Source organism: Mauremys mutica, unplaced genomic scaffold, assembly GCF_020497125.1.
Source record: "Mauremys mutica isolate MM-2020 ecotype Southern unplaced genomic scaffold, ASM2049712v1 001028F_np12_obj, whole genome shotgun sequence".
Classification (NCBI taxonomy): Eukaryota; Metazoa; Chordata; order Testudines; family Geoemydidae; genus Mauremys; species Mauremys mutica.
The window spans coordinates 75,543-97,332 of record NW_025423096.1 but is presented as its reverse complement, the minus strand read 5'-3'; the positions used below and the strand labels follow the sequence as shown (position 1 = coordinate 97,332).

Genomic DNA, 21,790 nt, shown 5'->3' with positions numbered 1-21,790 from the left:
AAGAGAAATTAATTGTTGCCTCTGGGCTGTTGAGGGCTCCAGGGAGTGAGTCAGACAAGCCCAAAGAAAACAGACATGGATAAATCACCTTCCTGCAGCACCAGCCTTTTTGACACACAGCTCATCTGCAGACAGCACAGATCTCAGTGTATTTCCAGCAGCTCAGCCTCAGTGTGGTGGAGGAACGGTCTCTCATAGTAAAGTGATAAGGGCATTAGATAGAGAGATTGACTGATACAGGGGTGTGCATGGGGCTAGAGAGAGAGGAGTAACCATTTGCAGTGTGTAGCTGGAGGAGAAAAGACATCTCAGTCTGGGAGGATTCCACATAGACCAGCAGCGTAAGTTTGCTCTTGCAATTAAATATATTTGTGGGTTACACAGTGGCACTTTAAGGACGAAATTGTGAGTGACAACAGATTTTTTTATTCATAGTGTCACTCTTACGTCAATTTGGGCATGGGAAACTGAGGCAGTCCAAAGCATTTACCTTAGGAAAGGGAGTGAGGGAATTGATCAAATTGACACACAGATTTTTTTAGAATGGATGGAGGAGTTTACATTAAAATTGTCCAAAAATTGTGACAAACACTATCAGCTCATTGTTACTTTTCTCTCTGTATACATTAGTTTGTTGTTATTGCTGTCTATCTGTCTATTTATACTTTTCTCTCTATATTAGTTTGTTTATACTTCTCTGTCTACGTGTTAGTTTGGATTTGTTCTGTGTTTCTCTCTCACTCTCTGTATCTGTTCTTTTCTTACTCGTGTCTGTTTGTTAGTTTGTTGTTAGATCTATCTATCTATCTAGCATCAGCTTATGTCTAGTTCTCAGTTTATTGTTTCTTCTGTCTATTAAATTGCTGCAAGGGCAGTTGAGTCAAGTGGGTTAGAGTAGTGGGGACTAGAAGCCAGGACTCCTGCGTTCTCTCCCCAGATCTGGAAAGGTGTTGGGGTCTAGTGGGTAAGAGTAGCGGGGACTGAGAGCCAGGCCTCCTGAGTTATATATGTGGCTCTGGCAGGAACTTCAGCCCAGAAGTGGGTAATTCTATTTCTGTCTCTCATAAGGACTGTGGGACAGGCACCCCTCATAGCTTGAAGCTGAGTGGTTAGGGCACTCTGCTGGCTTGTGAGAAACTCAGGTTCAATTCTTCCCTAACAGCTATGGGCTGTTCTGAAATGAGACTGTCTCAGTCTCTCCTCTTCAAGCTGCTCCACGTTGTATCAATAATTAAATAGTCACTGCAGCAGGGACTTGAACTCTTCAAGACACCAGGTGAGTGACCCAAGTACCACACTGGAGAATCATTCTCACTTGCGTTTGTTAACCCAATGACTCTCCATTGTCACTCGCAGCAGTCATTGCTGATGGCAGTGGAGAGTCACTGGGACAGAGGCTGAGATACAGTCTGATGTAATGGTTAGAGGAGGGGACTGGGAGTCAAGACACGTCACCTGTGTTCCCAGCTCTGGGAGGGAGTTGAGTCCAGTGGGTAAAGCCAGAACTCCTGGCCTGTATTTCCAGCTCCGGGAGGGGTGTTGGATTTAGTGGGTTAGAGTAGAAGGTAAACTGGGAGTCAGGACTCCTGGGTTCTCTTCCAAGCTCTGGGAAGGAGGTTAGTTGAGTGGATAGAGAAGCTGGAGGGGAGCCGGAACATTTGTCTTTCGCAATGAGCATGGGAATCAAGCTAGAACCGGGGGAGGGGCCTCAGGACTACTGAGCTGCATTCCTGTCTAGAGTTTACTGTGTAATTATGGCTGGGTTTGGTCACTTCCATGTGAGATGCTCCTCCCATTTAGAGCAGTATAAATGGGGAGTAATTCCATGGCATGCAGTGAATTTAACCCATATTTGCAGCAGTGGCCCTGACAGCAGAATCTGGCCTGCCAGAGCCCTGATTCCCCTCGGTAAACTGAGAATAGTAACATTTATACACCATTATCCAGAGTTCGCCCACCTCTGGGTGACAAAGGTATACAAATACCTCAAAACATTTGTTCCTAATTCTCCTCTCCATCACTTTGGTGTAAATTCTAAGTAACTGCACTGGAGTCTATTGAGTTGATTCTATTTTCTCTCACCCCAGTGTAAATCAGGAGTAACTCCACTAGAGTCAGTGTGACTGTTTCCTCCATCTTCATTCCCATATTACACCAATCTTCACAAGCTAAGGGTCTGAGTCAAGGAAATTAAGGTGGATGTCTCAAAAAGAGAGGTATTTTACTGATCTAACCCTGGCCCTTGCTCTTGTCCCTCCCTCTGCAACCATCACACAGTGTCCTGAGAAAGAAAATGTCCAACCGAACCACCGTGACCGAGTTCCTTCTCCTGGGATTCTCTGACGTTTGGGAGCTGAAGATTTTGCACTTTGTGGGGTTTCTAGTGATCTACCTGGCAGCCCTAATGGGGAATTTTCTTATCTTCATGGCCATAACCTTTGACCACCACCTTCACACCCCCATGTACTTCTTCCTGATGAATCTGTCCATCGTAGACCTCGGCTCCATCTCTGTCACTGTCCCCAAATCCATGGCCAACTCCCTCATGAACATCAGGACCATTTCCTATGCTGGATGTGTTGCCCAAGTCTTTTTCCTCCTCTTCTTTTTGGGAGCGGATTTTTTCCTTCTCACCGTCATGGCATATGACCGATATGTCGCCATCTGCCAACCACTGCACTATGAGACAATAATGAACAGCAGAGCTTGTGTCCAAATGGCAGCCGGTGCCTGGATCAGTGGAATTCTCTATTCTGTGCTACACACTGGGAACACATTTGCATTGACCTTCTGTGTATCAGTTCTTCTGTGAGATCCCCCAGCTACTCAAGCTTGCCTGCTCTGACTCATATCTGAGTGAAATTGGGGTTCTTGCATTTAGTGTGTGTTTAGTCTTAGGCTGCTTTATTTTTATCATTGTGTCGTATATTCAGATCTTCAAATCAGTGCTGAGAATCCCCTCTGAACAGGGCCGGCATAAAGCCTTCTCCACCTGCCTTCCTCACCTCACTGTGGTCTCCTTGTTTGTTTGCACTGGCGGCTTTGCTTACCTGAAACCCACCTCCAACTCTCCATCTCCTCTAGATCTTATGGTGACAGTTCTCTATTCCGTATTTACACCAATCATGAATCCAATTATCTACAGCGTGAGGAACAAAGAGATCAAAGCTGCCTTGAGGAGACTTAGCGGGTGTAGGTAAATCACCAATAGTTTTTTTTTGTTTTTCTCTAATTAAAGTTTGCTCACATAGTATCTGTTCATTAATGTCAGTTGTTTCTATGACCACACAGCTTGCACACAAGCACGTCTGATTTTTGCACCAATGCAAATCCAGATTAACTCCATTGATGTCACTGCCACTGTGGTGATTTACACCAGTAGAAAATCTGGTCCAGTTTTGGAGTTAAATAAGTGTAAATTGTGTGTGCAAATAAGACTTTCATTCTGTGCCAAACAATACCCATTGCACAGCTTCGCCACTACCACCTGTTCTGTGGCCACTGAAAATAATGATAGGAGTTGTCTTGCTTGTGTGTATAAATTAGGAGTGGTTTAATTGGAACCAGATGAGTCAGACTGGTGTAAGACTGGCATAGATGAGAAGACATTTGGGGTAGATCTTCAACACATCAGTGTAGTTCCATTGACTTTGGTGGCACAAGAGCAATTTGCAGAATCTGTGGATCTGACCTACTGCCTCCAGTGTGTTGTGGAAAAATTGACCACACCATTGATTTTGGGTCAGACCCAGCTTGAGGCCCCTTTATTAAGATACAGATATGCATATAGGGAAGGTCAACATGGCCCCACGCAAAGAGGGGGGGGGTTGCTGCTTTGTCTTTAACAGATTTTCACCAAGCTTATAAAGGCTAAAACCACAAAGCATAATTACACATCACACACATTATACTTTATTAACTCCTTATTTGGCATACTTTCCTACTTTTAGCGAGCCTGTCACTGCCCCTCACCATCTTGAGTTTTTCCTGTTATTGTCCCAAATGTGGTTTTCGTTGGTAGTCTGCCTGCCTTAAGACCCCTCCTTTGCGGTTGCATTGGATAAGGCTCTTGTCGCATTCTAGCTGAGCTTCCCTCAGTTCCCCTTTCTCTGGTTTCTTCACCACCACCCCCCTCCCCTTGTGCCCTTTATACAGACAAACAAGTTTTGCAGAAGTTAACCTTTGTTCTATATAGCAATTGGGTTTTGCTAACATGCCTGGGCCTGAAAGGCAGGGGTTAGGATGCAGTCTGCTTCTGACCCTATGGGTGGGGTCTGGCAGCTAACTCAGCTTGGGGCAAGCGGGACACAGTCTGGGGCACGCGGGACCCCTTAAAATCCCTATCAATTCCCTCCTTTTGATGCCAATACACTGGCATCAACCTCCTTAATGTGAATATTTATTAAGTTCTGGACTTCAGAACTTGTAGGCTCATTTTGTAGGGTGCTTCCAGGGTTTCAGGCAGACAGGGATCTAATTCCCCCAAGGGAACAAGGGCCACTTAGTAAAGTGGCATAAACAAAGCAAATATAGGGCAGGGACAACAAGCTCTACAGCAACAACAACAAAAAAACAAATATTTAATGACAACCCTCCTTTTGAAAGGCCCCAGTATATGTACCTAGAGGTATGGAGGGCTAGAGGGTTTTGATAATGGAACAAGGAACATTAGCTTTAATACAGAAAGCTGTAACTCTATAGGCCATCTAAAAGGCATTTAGCTCAATTTAATACACATTCTCGAGGATATGGATTTGGTCCTACAACTGGGATATTTGCTGGATCTTTGGTAGGAGGGACACTAAGGAATGAAAACGATCTGGCATCAAAGCGGTCCAATCGAAAAGGACATAGAACATAACATAAGTGCCAGTGGCCATGTTCAGATTAAAACCATGTCCCATAAAGCAATTAAGTTAACAAAAAAAAAACGCAGCTATCGTTGGCCTGGATAAGGGGTTGGGAAGCAAGGGTTGTTAATTGCCCGTTACCCTCTCAACAAACATGATCATGATCAGTAACAATTTCTCCAGGGTTAAGCTTTCAGATGGACTGGAGTTGAGGGGGTTCTAAGGGCCATAATGTCCATAGGTTACCTAGTCCTATCCAGAGATCCGGTCTTATTTCCATGGTACCGATTAAGAACCAGTTAGGGCCATGGGGTGGTTTAACTGGTTTACCACCTTTTCTGTAGTTCCAAAAGCAAGCTCAGCTGTCATAATATAACAGATATTCTGGTTTCCCTTTATCTATTTCTAGTTCCTCTTTTTGGGGCCCTGACCACATCTTTCTGCCCCCACATGCCCTTTTTACAGAAAAGCCACTGTTCCATTTTGGGAACTGTCCACTGTGACTCCTTTAACCTCTTGACACACAAAAGCAACTTTTTTATCACTCTTCCATCACTCTGTCCCTCTCCTCTCGTTCCCTTAGACACAGAGACAAGTTGAACTAAAGTTTAACACAGCCTGAAAACAAACGTATCCAAAGTTTAGGCCTAAAAAGCCTTAGTCAAAGTCTTAAGCCCACCGTATTTTCCCTCTTGTCTTGCTTATCCTTATACACATTCATCACTGCTTCTGGCTTTCTTTCTTTCCAACTGTTGCCATAAAGTTCATTAACAATTATTAGCTTCACTCGCTCTTGTGCATTAAATCTAGCCAGTTTAGGACTGGGCAAGTAATGATAAATGCATCCATTACAAAGGCAACAATAACATAAAAGCAATAACATTTCTATGGCAATAAAACAATGGGGTTGGGATTACTAAATGATCTTAGTTACAAAACACAAAACATCATATTTAGTACACAAAATAAAAACCCTATAGGCTATATAAAAAGCATTATTTTCAATTTGATATACATTCTGGAATATGTGACTTTGCCATTGAAGCTCAGAAATTTTTGTACTACTGGTAAACTGCAAACAAATTCCGGAACCAGTCAGGTACTAGGGTAGTCCAATTAAAGGGTATCTAAACCTAAAGGGCTGGTTGCAAAATTTCTTTCAGGCCAAATACAATATATGACTGTCCGCAGCAGTGGTGAGATTAAAAGTATGTCTTGTAAATAGTGGTCTCTACGAGCACACAACTATCATTAGCTTAAAGAAGCAGGTGTCCTGTCAGGACAATTTCATGTTCTATACCCTTCTAACAAAACTGTGACAGCTTCTTCTGGCTTCAGTTTACATACACACTGAAGCTGTGGGGGTTCTAATGGCGAGAGCATTTATTGGTTTCCTATCCCAATCCAAATATTGTTTTAGGAGCACTAACTATGAATTGGCTAGGCATATCAGGTGGCTTGATTTCCCAAATGTCTTGGTGAATACCCAATCTCATATGCATCCTTCCCACAGGCCTGGCAGGATTCGGTATGTGGAAGCCCACACTTCCTTTAACCGGTCCATATGCTTGGAAGGAGCACTGTGAATGCACACACTTTTACCCAGAGAATTTCCAATTATGCCTCCATGACCACAAGTCAGATGGTACTCCTGAGATGTCTGTAAGGGCCGTGGGCCAAGCCTGGTGCTCAAGATCACTCTGAATGGCCATTAGCTGGTCACTCAGGAAATCCCAAACATGCCAGATCCCACTGCAATGCCTTTCCAGCATCAGTGATATTTCATACCACCTCTCTTAATACCTTCTGGGTCATAGAACTAAGGGCTGAAATAACGTGCAATTCACCCATTCCCACCTACACCTGAGTTAACTACGCCCCAGTAATAAGACTGGGTATACTTTTCCAGTCGACCCAATCTACCTTCAGGCTGTTAGGTTTTACAAATAGTAAAGTCCAAGCAGAGGCAGCACTGTTGGCCCCTTTCCACAATGTGTCAGTGATATTCCTTCTTTTCCCAGACCTGTGACTCCATAAAAATCCCTAAACAATTTTTTTGCTACTGGATGCAATCCATCCAGAGAATATACAGACACATACTCATATGAGCAACCTTTTGGCATGTAGATAAAGTCAATCCGGATATTTACAGACGGGCCCCACAGAGTGGGGTGAGCTGCCGTTCAGTCCGGACTAGCTTACCACTATTGTGTACTACTAGTGTCGTGACACTAGTGCAATCATCCCTCCTTTGCTCACGTGGGCCAAACCATGGGTCACATGAGCAAAGCAAGGCAACAAAGTATCGGGCGCTACCGAGCAACCATCCAGCTGCTCCATCAGCCCCATCCCACCCTAAGTTCATTAAGGAGGAGAGTTTGAGGAACACTACAAGTTTCATTTTTCAGGTAGTTTTGGCTAGCTTCCGCAAGCTATTCTTCGAGATTTCGTAGTCTTAATTCACTTAGCTGTCCGGCAGTGAGGCAGCAAGGGAGAGGTTGCTAGCACAATCACCTTGCTTGCTTGGAGGCTTTATTATGTCCTCAGGTGGAGAGGTTGTTTTCTTAGTAAGATTCAAAGGCACAGTAGGTTTGTCAGCCGACAAAGGAAAGGTTGCCACATCTGTACCCTGTCCTTCACTCCTGCTTTCTAGAAGGAGCAACAACGCCAGAAGGAAAGATAGACCGATCATCAATTGGAGAGCCATTACAGTGAGAAACATGGGCAGGTAGTCAGTTCCTGACACTTCACAGCGGTGTTGGCAGTTAACAGGATTTGATAAGGGTCTTTCAGCATAGGGCCAGAGTAGTTTCTCACTGGTGGACCGCCATGTAGATTCAGCCTTCTGGTTTCAGCAAGCAGCAGAGCTACTGTATATAAAAAGACCTAACACATTTCATTAGTCTCTTGCAATAATTGAGCATTGTGTTATTTATTAAATGAATGTCCATCTGACCCAAAGCCAGCAGGGCACTATCAATAGTTGCATTAGGTGCCCTGGTACAAATTTTATAAAAGCTTAATCTGGCCTTTCAATTGGGAGTGGCCTTCAAAAGGCATTTAACCATACTAGATCTATGAAGCTGCACATAACTTGTTACAATTTGTCCAGTATATTAAGTTCACAATCACTGTTGCTACTCACAGGTATGCCAAAGTTTTACAGCAGTTTTGGCATTTGTCTTTTTACAAGAAAATACTTTACTAAAACTAACACATACTTACAATTACAACAGTCAAACAAAAAATTAATCTAAATAATTTTCCTTTATAAATACCCTTACTGATTGCAGGCAAAACTGAGGAATTACTCAAATTTCTCCCCATATTTCCTGTATTTGTTTTATAGACAGGTCTGGTTTTAATGGTTCCTATCATTTAACTTCTGTTCTTATATACATGTTGATTTTTAAATGGAAAACACAATCCATTTTGGCTTTCCTTTGACAACGTAACCATTGATTGCATAGAGCCACCTTAAGGCTTAGTACGGGGTACTTACTACAGCTTCTATTTGCTGTTTGTTACCAAAACAGATTCAAAATTTCTTACCAAAATTTTATAACACATTAAATTACCTTAAGGATTAAATACTAAATTCCAAAATTAACACTAGTTTATTTTTGTTTGTTTTTACAACCCCAAAACAACACCAATGTATTATAAAACAAAGATTGTACCCACCATACGCTTTTTTAACAAAATTGACTATCTTTTACAGTCTAATGATTTTACTTATATAGCCTCTTGCCTGGATTATTCACAGACACTCCCAAAGGAATGACTGCAAAGAAACCAAGATATTTCTTTTCATAACACCTTCTTTTAATATTTGTATATATTTTTATTGCTTAATTTCCTCCAATAACTACAGAGTTAACTTGTAACTTTCCTTCCTTTAACTTCCTCAAACTGCGGTTGCCTGCTTGTTTGGGCCCAATCCTTTTTTCTTGCTACGTTTTTTCTTTTCATGGGCACAGGCATTGTTTCACTACCAATTTAGCAAGGAGGGCGGGCTTTTGACTTAACCCCCCATTTATCTATTTACATACACACATCACATTTCGATGCATTTTATTTAATAATGACATTTTTCTATGTCCGGACTTAATACAATTCTCCTCTGAGGTGGTGACAACCCCTCAGCACCGGTACATTATAAAAAGTATAATAGCAGGGTTACAGACAACGGGAAAGATAGAGAAAACAACAGCATGAACAGCACAGTAAAATTCCTCTCTCGGTCTAGTTTGAGAGGGTTTTACTACACTTTGGGAAATGGTCTTGCTGGGTTTAGGCAAAATTTCAGCCAGTTGGGCAGCCCCAATGTGCCCAACCCGGTTGGCATGATCGGCTCACAATGCCCACAGGGAGGGAGAGACCTTAACCAGCCGTTCCTGTTGCAACGAGGAAGGGCTGGGGTCAGTCTGCTCCTTCAGAGTGTCCTTCTGAAAACTTGCCAGGACCTCATTGTGAGCGGGATCAGACACATCCAGATACATACCATTTGGGGTACAGCAGATTGCACAATTTAAAATTCCCTTCTCTGGCATGGGAATCTGCTTAGATTCCCCCTTGCCCCCATTATGGATACCGGGCAGACAATTATAACCTAGCTGACAGCATCCCTAAAGGGCTAAATATAAAACACTTAACAGACAGGCTAGCACAGTGGACAAAACATACAACAAAACACACCACACCCCTTTTGCCCCTCTCACCATCAGTCAGGGTGTAACTCTTAATTATTTCAGCATTCACTGGCACATCTACGGGCTTTTAGCTCCAGTTACTGGCAGCTAGTTTTACGGCCCCTCCACTGTCTGCCTATTGCTGACGGGAGCCTTGGCCAACCTTATCTCTAGGGCTACTCTGGGGTTACTCACTTCCCAGGGTCCATAGTGGCTTCTACCTCGGGAGTTCTAACCCCAAACCTCTAACCGACACAAAACAACCTTCACAATACAGGCATGGCGTTGACAAGGAGTGCACCCCTGAGGTGTACAATCCTGTCAAGGTCAAAACTTCCCTTCAGGGGAAACTGCAGTTTTGAATCATTTCAGGTATACCAATTCCATTTTTCTAAGTATTTACACGTCGACGACTCATAATGTACGTACATATAAGCAGCAGGTGTGCCTTTGGGCGGGGCCGGCAGGACTTTTGATCCTTTGGCCCCCATTCTTACCACAGCACACTTCACTCAAGCCAATCACACCAGGATGCTAACTCGGCGGTTACCACAGTTCTACACTAATGGACCAACCAGTCCTGCCCTTGTCTCATGGCAGGATCACAAGGGAGCAGGTCCCCAGGAACACTACCTCTGGTGAACCTACAGGCAAGTGGACGAGGGGGGCGGGCTGACTGAACAACCCATGGTCCCTGTACCTCCCTCTCCAGCCCTGAGCACCAGCCTTCAAGCCAACGGTGCTACAGAAGCCTCAGAGTCGACGGTACGGTTTCCTGGGGCTTCCCTCCTCTCTGAGGAAGGGAAGGGAGCTTATGGCTCCGGGGGAACAAGAGGGACTCTGCGGCCTTTTACAAGGCAGTGCTCAAAGAGCAGTCACAGGGCCATGGGGAAGTGGAGGGGTAAAGGATAACAGGATGGGGAACACACAAGCACCCCTATGGGTTAGCCATTTACCAAGGCCTGCCAGTCAGGGAAGCTTTTCAATCTCTCTTCAAGCGGGTTGTGGAGCTTGCGTTCAGAACACCCCCGGTCACGAGCTATTGCTTCGCAGGGGGTCTGGGGCATCTTTCCACAACCAACACACTCCGGCCGCTTGGCCTTATACACACACACACAGGCCGCACGGCCTCACACACACAGGCACGTTTCCTGACACAGCTGCCAGGGCGAAAACTACCCCTGGTTCCTCCCAACCTAGTGGCTCCGGAACCCCGAACGCGGTCCGAGGCCTGGGGCTGCTGGCACTTCCTGAGATTGGGACCCACCCAATCTCTAACTCTGGGACCCACCCAGCCTAACTCTGGGACCCACCCAGTCTAAGACTAGGACCCACCTAGTCTAATACAAACCAAACCTGAGACCAGGACCCACCCAGTCTAACACAATCCTGAGACAGACAAACAAACCTACTGAGACCTGAATAAGGGCGTCAAGTGTGTCTGACTTTGTCCCAAGGTAGGATCCAGCTTGTGACTTACCCCAGCCGGAGCCTACGGACCAGTCCTCTCCCAAACCCCTCAGCAGAGATTTCAAAAGGTCTCTTACCTCTCATATGGGCCCAGGGTTTGAAAGGGAACTGCCCGCGGTCATCCAATCCAGGGATGTCATCTGTGGATCCCGGACGAGCCCCCAAATTGTTGTGGAAAAATTGACCACACCATTGATTTTGGGTCAGACCCAGCTTGAGGCCCCTTTATTAAGATACAGATATGCATATAGGGAAGGTCAACATGGCCCCACGCAAAGAGGGGGGGTTGCTGCCTTGTCTTTAACAGATTTTCACCAAGCTTATAAAGGCTAAAACCACAAAGCATAATTACACATCACACACATTATACTTTATTAACTCCTTATTTGGCATACTTTCTTACTTTTAGCGAGCCTGTCACTGCCCCTCACCATCTTGGGTTTTTCCTGTTATTGTCCCAAATGTGGTTTTCGTTGGTAGTCTGCCTGCCTTAAGACCCCTCCTTTGCGGTTGCATTGGATAAGGCTCTTGTCGCATTCTAGCTGAGCTTCCCTCAGTTCCCCTTTCTCTGGTTTCTTCACCACCACCACACCCCCCCCCCCCTCGTGCCCTTTATACAAACAAACAAGTTTTGCAGAAGTTAACCTTTGTTCTATATAGCAATTGGGTTTTGCTAACAGGCCTGGGCCTGAAAAGCAGGGGTTAGGATGCAGTCTGCTTCTGACCCTATGGGTGGGGTCTGGCAGCTAACTCAGCTTGGGGCAAGCGGGACACAGTCTGGGGCACGCGGGACCCCTTAAAATCCCTATCAAGTGGAACTGTATATCCATTGCCACCAGCTGGGCACTGGGCCCATTGTCTTATAAACCATAATTCGTGGCCTAACCACTAGAGGGAGGCAAGGAGCCAGACTGTGTTAGTCTGGCTCATGTGTACATCCGGGTGTGAGAGAGATGGAAAGACTGGCTAGAAATTACTGGGAGGTTTCTAACCACCAGCGGGGGGAGATTCTGAGGCAGGAGTTATGGGGGTCCAATGACTGAAATTGTTTGAAGAGAGAGCTGGACACATGTCTGAGTGGGATTGTATGATGGGGCTGCTTGTGATGGTGGGGGGCCAGCCTCAACAGCCCTGGGATTCAGTTGTGGCAAATGTCTTATGGTCCTAAAAGCTCATGATTCAGGGTTTCATCTGTCCACTAGCAGATGTCAGGAAGGGATTCCTTTGCCCCAACCAATGTATTCTGGGAGGGCTTTTTTTTTTAATCTCTGAAGCATCAGGGAAGCCCTAGCTGGAGATAGGCCAATAGGTGTGATGTGCCAGGGCTCTGAGGTGTCATTGAGCCATTCTCTCACTCAGGAGCTTGGCTGGCTTGGTCTTGCCCACATGCTGTAACTGATCGCCATGTGGGGGTCAGGAAGGAATTTCCTCCCCAGTCAGATTGGCAGGGACCTTGCGGGAGGTGGGGTCCACATTCCTCTCCAGCGTGTGGTGTGGGTCACTTGCTAGGATTTTCTGGGTGTATCTCAATCATTTCCCTGCCATTGTGGGGGCTTTGGGCACTGGTGCCCCTTGGTTTCTCCTATTGTCTGCTGGTGGCACAGAACTGTCTAGTCTCCTGAGAGCTGTGACACTTTGGTCTAATTTCAGTGGTTGGGTTTGGTCTGTGGATGCCGGGTGGTGTTCGCATAGAGCAGGTCAGTCTGGATGATCTGGTTGTTCCTTCTGGCCTTGAACTCTATGACTCTGTGAATTTATGGATGTTCATGGATTGGGAAGAGAAGAAGGGGCTACACAGAGAATAAACTCCAGTAGAGTCCATAGCATTGCATTAGTACAACTGTCTGTGTCACCCTGTCCTCCTGGCTGAGGGAGGTGACTCTAGCCTGGTCTACACTACATGTTTAAACCGGTTTTAGGAGCATAAAACCGATTTAACGCTGCCCCCGTCCACACCAAGAGGCCCTTTATATCGATATAAAGGGCTCTTTAAACCGGTTTCTGTACTCCTCCCTAACGAGAGGAGTAGCGCTAGTATCGGAATAGCCATATCGGATTAGGGTTAGTGTGGCCGCAAATCGACCGTATTGGCCTCCGGGAGCTATCCCACAGTGCACCACTGACTGCTCTGGACCGCAATCTGAACTCGGATGCAGTGGTCAGGTAGACAGGAAAAGCCCCGCGAACTTTTGAATATTTCCTGTTTGCCCACCGTGGAGCTCCGATCAGCATGGGTGGCGATGCAGTCCGAAATCAAAATAAAAAAAAGAGCTCCAGCATGGACCATGTGGATGTGATCGCAGTAAGGGCAGGCAAATCCGTTCTATCAGCGCTCCGTTATAGAAGACGAAATTCAGAATCATTTTTAAAAATTCTCCAGACAGATGCCATAGCAGGGACTCAGCGCACTGCAGCGTGACAAGCGTAACAGAAAGCCAAAGAATCAAATGAACGCTCATGGACTGGAGGACTCAAGATATCCCACAGTTCCTGCAGTCTCCGAAAAGCATTTGCATTCTTGGCTGAGCTCCAATTGCCTCTAGGGTCAAACAAACAGTGTCCATGGTGGTTCAGGGCATAGCTCGGCAATGTACACCCCCCCCACCCACCCCAGGAGTAAAAGGGAAAAAATCCTCTCGTGACTATTTAACATGTCACCCTATCTTTACTGAATGCTGCAGATAGACGCAATGCTGCAGCAGTCAACACCAACATCCTTGCTCCCACCTCCCCCACTATGGGTGGCTGATGGTGCAATATGACTGGTATCAGTCCTCATCATCATGAGCTTTTTGGCACGTGGTGCAGTGCAAAAGGACTGGTAACCAGGCCGACTAGCATCTGTCAGGTTCCCCAATGTCAAGTGCACCTAATTTTTCATGGTAGATGGTGCAGTATGGTTGATAACCGTCTTCATCATAGCAACAGGGGGCTGAGCTTCATCAGCCCCCACCTTTCATGTGTAAAGAAAAGATTCAATTGCCCCTGGACTAGCAGCAGGATGCTGGGCTCCTCTCCTCCACACTCCTTAATGTCCTGTCTGGACTATCATAGCAGCTGGAGGCTGCCTTCCACTCATTTATCACTAACAAGTCACTGTGTCTTATTCCTGCATTCTTTATTACTTCATCACACAAGTGGGGGGACACTGCTATGGTAGCCCAGGAAGGCTGTGGGAAGAACGGAATCAACAGGTGGGGTTGTTGCAGGAGCACCCCCTGTGAATAGCATATAGCTCATCATTCCTGCAGGATCTGACACAGAGCAGCTGTGCTCTCTGGTTCTATGATACAGTGGTTCTCTAGTACACTTGCCCATATTCTAGGCAGGACTGATTCTGTTTTTTGATACCATAAAGGAGGGATTGACTCAGGGAGTCATTCCCAATTTTGGCTTTTGCGCCCCTGGCTAAGAGCAGCCAGGGGCACTTATGACAGCAACAGATGGCGCAGTGCAAAAGGACTGGTAACCATGATCATCTTTTTACCAATTTATGGATTGGTAGATGGCACAGTATGGTTGGTAACCATCTCTGCTGTCATGCAAAAGCAAAAGCATGCTGCTGTGTAGCGCTGCTGAATCGCCTCTGTCAGCGGCATCTAGCACACATACGGTGACAGTCACAAAAGGCAAAACAGGCTCCATGATTGCCATGCTATGGCATCTGCCAGGGCAATCCAGGGAAAAAAGCCGCGAAATGCTTGTCTGCCATTGCTTTCCTGGAGGAAGGAGTGACTGACGACATTTACCCAGAACCACCCGCGACAATGATTTTTGCCCCATCAGGCACTGGGATCTCAACCCGGAAATTGCAAGGGGCTGGGGAGGCTGCAGGAACTATGGGATAGCTAGGGAATAGCTACCCACAGTGCAACGCTCCATAAATCGACGCTAGCCTCGGACCGCGGACGCACACCACCGAATTAATGTGCTTAGTGTGGCTGCGCGCACTTGATTTTATAAAATCTGTTTTACAAAACTGGTTTATGCAAATTCGGAATAGTCCCATAGTGTAGACGTACCCTCTAGCTCAAATGAAGCCTTTGACTCCTGCAGCTGTGCAGTGTTGCTATATAAACCGCACCCATGGACAGTGCATGTTATGAGGCCCCTCTGTGCCCCAGCTAGATGATAGGAGGCTGTCAGGCAGCCTGGGTGTTCAGCTCAAGCTGTAGAAGCTCGTACTTTGGGCCCTAGATGTCTCTGGTTGAGTGCCCCGGGTGCCAGCCTAGATTAGATGGTGACCCTCACATATGCACAAGTAGCCTGAGAACTTCAGGGGACCTTATTCCTGCACTAATCAGAAGCTGATGTTGCCTACCAAGCTATGGGAGTGAGACCTAAGAGGGGAGGGACTCCTTAGTGAGAGAAGGGGAAGGTTTTTTCCCGGATCATCTCAGCCATACCCATTCCTAGTCTCTCTGCACCCTGGAGACTGAAGATGCATGGCATGGGCAGGGGTGCGTGTGTTCCTCTCAGCTCAGGTTGGTAGAGCTGGTCAACGTAACTTGTCATTGGGAAATGGCTTCCTCAACTTGTTTGTGACAGATGCTGCTATATTTATAGCTGAGTTAAACAATCTGCCAATGGCTTGGAAAAATCTTGCCCCCCTCTTCCCTCGACTTGTTTGGCCATTGACATTCCCAGAATACCAGACATTCTGGTATTTCTGGGAAAGCTGAGGCCCCACCCCTGCTTGCGGGTCCCCATGAGCCAGTGTAACCTTGCATGCAACTCTCATCTGTGATAGTGGACAAAACCACATCTGGTTTTGTCTCAGTACCAGACAGGGGACTAGCCACACAAAATGGGGATTATCCGGATTAAAACCAAATGAATGGCCAGCTACCCCAACCTGCCATACTCTTCCCTCCCAAACAGCTTCTGCACAGATTCCTAGATACCTCCTCTGCCAGGAATATGTTCCAACAAACTGGATCTCCTGCATAAAGTTCCAGAGGCACTGGTGGTGGGTGTATTGTCCAAGAGTGAACATCGTGGCTCCCTTCTGGAGTAGGGCCTAATGGAGTTAAAAGAGGCCTTGGGAACTTGCATTTAACTCCTCACGTCTCTTAGAAAATTGCAGCTCTAGTCTTAGGCAAACCTCCTGTCTTCTCCCTAGACGTGACACCTCTGGGTTAGGTGTCAGACACAATGCCTTAGAGGAGTGAACTTGCTTTATAGGTGAACAGAAGGATTTAGTTCTCGAGGGCTCTCAGTTAAGGACCAAACTAGCAAGAGACTGAAAACAGGCTTTAGTTTAGAATTTTAAAGGTCCCTAGGAGATCGGGACACTAGGTCTCATCAATGGAAATTTTTGCAGAATATTCATAGAATTTAAGGCCAGAAGGGACCATTAGCTCACCCAGTCTGAGTCTTCTGACCTCCTATCGATCACAGCCCATTTATTGCATCTTGATTCCAATAACTTATGTTTGAGGAATGCAAGAGAGGGTTTGGAATCCCCATCACTGGAGGTTTTTTTGGAGAACAGGTTGGACAAGCACCTGTGAGGGCTGGTCTACATTCTTAGGAATGACAATTCTCCTATTGCAACAATGGAGAGCTATTTTCCGAGAGAAGAGTGAGATTATATCTACACTACAAGCCAGGCGAGTGATTCCTAGCTTGGGTCCATGTCCTTGAGATGCCTCGATGAGAGCTAGCAGAAGAATAAATACTGTATAGTTATGGTAGCATGGGCAGCCATCCTGAGTAGATGACCCTGAGGTTCAGACAAGACACGTGGCATGACTAAGCTATGGTTCTGCCCATGCTACTGCAGCTGCACTGTGATTTATACTCATACATCTAGCCCTAGCTTGTAGTGTAGTTGTAGCCTAAAAGAGTTTGGCTTGTTTAGCCAAAAAACAAACAAAAGAATGCTGGCTGAGAGGGGATGTGGTCACTCTCTATAAATACACCAGGGGATAAACACCAGGGAGGGAGAAGAGCTAAAGGACAATGCTAGCACAGGAACTAATGAGGCTAAGCTGGCCATGAGTAAATTTAGGCTGGAGATGAGAAACAGGTTTGTCCCCAGCAGACAAGGGAGGGTCTGGGACAGCCTCCCAGTGGGAGCAGCTGGGGACAAACAACCCAACTAGTATTAGCATGGGGCTGGATCAGTTTTTGATGGGGATAGTATGATGGGGTTGCCAGTAAAATCAGGTGATTGGATCCAATTATCCAGAAGGCCCTTCCAGTTGTATGTTCTTATAACAAACAGCAGGCTCACAACTTGCATAGGAAATTAAACTTGAAACCATCAGCACAGCCTGATACCTCTTCCCAGGGAAACACAACATGGACACACATTGTGCCTTGAGTGCCAGCTCTCCTGTGATGATTCCACACCCAGTTGTGTGCACAGATGTCCTGCTACTTGCTTGCAGATGGATTTATGGACCTGATACCTGCTGCACTTGTGTCTCTGTGTAATGATGGGCTAGGAGCATCCCTCTGTTACTGCTACAGTTTATCATTTACTTCTGTACCTTTATGTCTGTGCTGTGTGTGTCAACGGCAGTCAGGAGACTTGAATTCTAGTCCTGTCTTTGCCACTGACCTGCTGTGTGACCTTGGACCCATCACTTCCCCTTTCTGTGTCTCTGTTTCCCCTTCCCTTTTCTCTGCCTTCTCTGCTAGGACTGTGATCTCAGTTAAGGAGGGTCTGTGCTTTACTATGTGTAGGTACAGTGTAGGTACAAATGTTGGCAAGCCACGCTGTCCCTGCATTGAACCATTCATTAGCACAAGTATAGTATGCACTTTCTGCTATTAGTCACACAAGACAATGGCCCATTGAGGGAAACCAGCCTTAACCAATCAGAATGAAGTAAACAGGTGTATCAATCATATAGTAATAAGTAACCTGTGTGATGTCAATCATGTAATACTGAGTAACCAGTCTGTAAGAAAGAGAATAAAAGCAGCGGTCCGGGACTATCCTGAGACGCCTCACTGCAGCCTTGTCTCGTCTCTGTTTCCCGATACAACATCTGGTGACCCCGACGTGATCCAGACACAGGACCCCGACTCATCGGCTGGCTTAGCCTTGGTGCACCACAGCGCAACGCGCTCCCTCGTGAGTAATGGGGGGGGACTTATCCATTGAGCAAAAAGATCATGCAAAAGAGTTATTGAAGCTTATCAAACAGGACGGGTGTACTGCAGTATCGTTACGGCACTTGGAGGAATTGCTCCGAGTGATTGAGTATAAGTGCCCATGGTACTCGAACCGAGGCTCCCTAGATCACTCCGATTGGATAAAGATCGGAGAGGCGTTGTTTAGGGAACCTCGAGCCGAGATCCAACATATTCTGTTGTGGCAGCACTGTTCAGCTGCGGTGGGGAGATTACGAAAAGAGGCGTCCCCCTCCGCACCTCCCTTGCTCTCGGTAGAGGCACCTCCCGCCTATCCCCGAGTGCTCCCACCAGCCCCTTTTTTAGCATCAAAAACTTCTACACCAGTGGTGGATACCCTGGGGCAGAAGTCCCTTCATCAGGGTGCTGTCTGTGCCGCCCTTGCGGGGTGCGGTGGCGGGGCGAGCGGGCAGGACCCCTTATTGGAAGAATGGGAGGGAGAAATCCCTTTGATGTTTCCCCTGTCTTATGACCCTCCCAATGAGGCAGGTGAGGTGGTAGCTCGGCACTCCACCCTCCCGTATTCAATTCTTCGGGAGCTTAACAAAGCGGTACGTGAGTCAGGGCTGCATTCCACTTATGTGCAGGGTATGATAGAAGGGATCGCTAATAGTTATACTATGATCCCGGAGGACTGGAAACATCTATTTCGTATGATCCTTTCCCCTGCACAGTACGTGGTATGGGATAATGAGTTTAGGTTGGCAGCCCTAGCACTCGGTAACGCGCAGAATACTGCTGAGCAAATATATGGGACAGGAGCTTTTGCCACCATGGAGCAACAATCTATATTGCCCATGGAATCTTTTCACCGCACGGCAATGTGCATTCAGAGAGCCTTTCGGCGCGTTCCAGCCTCTGGCAAGCCCCTTCGATCATTCACAAATGTTAAACAACAAGCTACGGAACCTTATCATCATTTCGTTGATCGCCTCAAGGAGGCTGTTCAACGCCAAATTGACAATCCGGACGCTCAGACGGAACTCCTTTTACGCTTAGCGTATGAGCAGTCCAATGCTGACTGTTGGAAAATTCTCCAAACTATCATTCACCGCCCTAATTACACACTCGCTGACATGTTGCAGGCATGTGCCGAAGTGGGCACTCAGACCCACGCTATGGCACTGTTGGCGGGAGCAATCCGTCAAGGTAACAAACCTACAGGTAACTGCTTTAACTGCCAGCGACCTGGACACTTCAAAAAGGAGTGCCGGGCCCCAGGAGGTGGTGCTCATAAGGGCGGAACTAACACCACCGGGGGCCGTCCTTCTAAAAAGTGCCCAAAATGTAATAAAGGATATCATTGGGCTAATCAATGTCGCTCCTCAACCCCAGATAATTCGGGAAACTTTCGACCGGGCCCCCCTCCAGCCCCGGTTTAAAGGAGGGAGCTTTGCCTGCCACAGCTGCTCGACCAGCCACAAAAGGCAGTGCTGGTTTGGATCTTATTAATGCAGTAGATATGCAATCCCCTCTCCCTGGTGACGTACTCCTCATGCCTACGCAGCTTTCTGGTCCGCTTCCCCCAGACACATTTGGGTTAATTTTGCCTCGTTCTTCTGCCAGTAGTCAGTCTATTATGATTGTGCCTGGAGTTATCGATTCTGATTACACCGGCATTATCTATGTTTAAATTTGGAGTCACCTTCCCCTCAAATTAAAGGCGGGGGACTCTTGGGCTCAACTGCTAATCTTACCTTACACAGCGCCGGCCGGACCCAGCCAAGCGAGTCGTGCCGGCGGATTTGGTTCTCGCGTTAATCTGGAGCAAGGTCTCCTTTTTCATCCACAGATTGCTGCAGTATTACAACACATCCGAACCCACAAACCGACCCGTAAGTATATCATCAACGGTAAGGAGCTCTATGGGTTGCTAGACACTGGAGCGGATGTTTCAGTAGTTGCACAAAAGCATTGGGACCCTTCTTGGCCTTCCGAAGTTTCCCCCTCTGTTTGGGGAGTGGGAGGCCCGCAATCTTCCCGACAAAGCACCAATTGGCTCTCAGTATGGGATAGTGAAGAGGGGCGAGAGGTTGCAAAAATTCGTCCGTGCATTTTGCCAATTGACATTAATCTCTGGGGGCGAGACCTATTGTCTCAGCTGGGAGCCTCCCTAGTGGTGCCATGACACATCAATGCTCCTCACACACTGCCCTCCCACTGGAATGGAAAACCCACGTCCCAGTGTGGGTTGAGCAATGGCCACTCCCTCAGGAAAAATTAATAGCCCTTAAGGAATTAGTTGTGCTTACAGTATTTACAGATGTGCTTACAGTATTTACGGACGGGAGTCCAAACCGTGGGGTTCTTTCTTGGCGTGACCCATCTACTACCCACTGGTGTTCTCTGTTTACCCTACCCCAAAGCTCCGCCCAGCGTGCTGAGCTGGCTGCAGTAATTTTAGCCTTTAATCGTTTTTCTATGCAACCATTTAATATTATCACTGACAGTTTATATGTAGCCAATGTTGTTTCAAATATTAGTGGTAGCTATGTATCACCAGCGCTAGATACAAATTTGCTAGCTTTGTTTTTAGCATTGCAACATCTCATTCATTCCAGTACCGATCAGTTTTTTATTGCTCATATTCGAAGCCACCAACCTTTCCCTGGCATGTTGACAGAAGGCAATGCCCAGGCGGATGCTCAACTCAGGGCATTCCCTTGTACTCCTATAGAAAGTCATGCCCTACATCATCAAAATGCCAAGGCATTGGCTAAACAATTTCAGATCCCTCTCTCTGATGCTCGAGGTATTGTTCAACAATGCCCTCAATGTACCCTTAACCCACAGGGTCCTCCCATAGGGGTAAATCCCCGTGGTCTCGGAGCCAATCAACTTTGGCAGATGGATGTCACCCTTTTTCCCCCTTTCTCCCCTTGGAAATACCTGCACGTTGTCGTCGACACATTTTCAGGCTACACTTGGGTAACAGCCCAAAAAGGGGAGGCTACCAAACATGTTTGTAATCACTTGATTCGCAGTTTTGCGGTAATGGGCAGCCCCACTGAGTTAAAAACCGACAATGGTCCTGCTTACTGTTCCTCCGCCATGGCCGCATTTTGTGCCCAGTGGGGCATTCTCCACAAATTCGGCATTCCTTATAATTCCCGGGGTCAGGCCATTGTTGAGCGGGCTAACCGCACCCTAAAGGAGGCCCTTACTAAACAAAAACAAAAAGGAGGAGTGCCCCTATCCTTGCCAGATAAGGAAGAATGGCTGGCTCGTGTCTTGTTTACTCTGAATCATTTGAATTTAACTTTGTTTAATAATCAGTTTTTATCTAGAGCCCAGCGCCATTATAGACAGACCGAGCCCCTTCCGGCGCCGAAGGTGATATATCGCAAGTTGCCAGGACCAGAGTGGAGCCTGCCTGTGGCACTCATCACCTGGGGCCGGGGTTACGCAGCAGTGTCAACTGAAACCGGCCCTGTGTGGGTTCCCGCTCGCTTTGTGAAGCCGTGGAGAGATGGCCTGGCATCAGGGGCTAAAGAATCCCATTCCGGACTTCAGTCTAACCCTGACAGATAGGGTGGACAAGATTGACAAGGCCCGAAAGCGTGGCACACCTAACACTGCCATAACTTGGGGGCAGGTCAAAGCTTTATCACGGCAGGCTGAACATGTATTAGA

The 21,790-nt window shown here is 46.8% G+C and overlaps 1 long non-coding RNA gene across 1 annotated transcript; it reads left to right on the top strand.

The window, feature by feature from the left end:
• Positions 1-18,043: 18,043 nt before the first annotated feature.
• Positions 18,044-21,526, top strand: LOC123357745. Its single transcript, XR_006575596.1, has 3 exons — positions 18,044-18,098; positions 19,950-19,992; positions 21,434-21,526. It is a non-coding gene; the product is annotated as an uncharacterized LOC123357745 (long non-coding RNA).
• Positions 21,527-21,790: the final 264 nt, after the last annotated feature.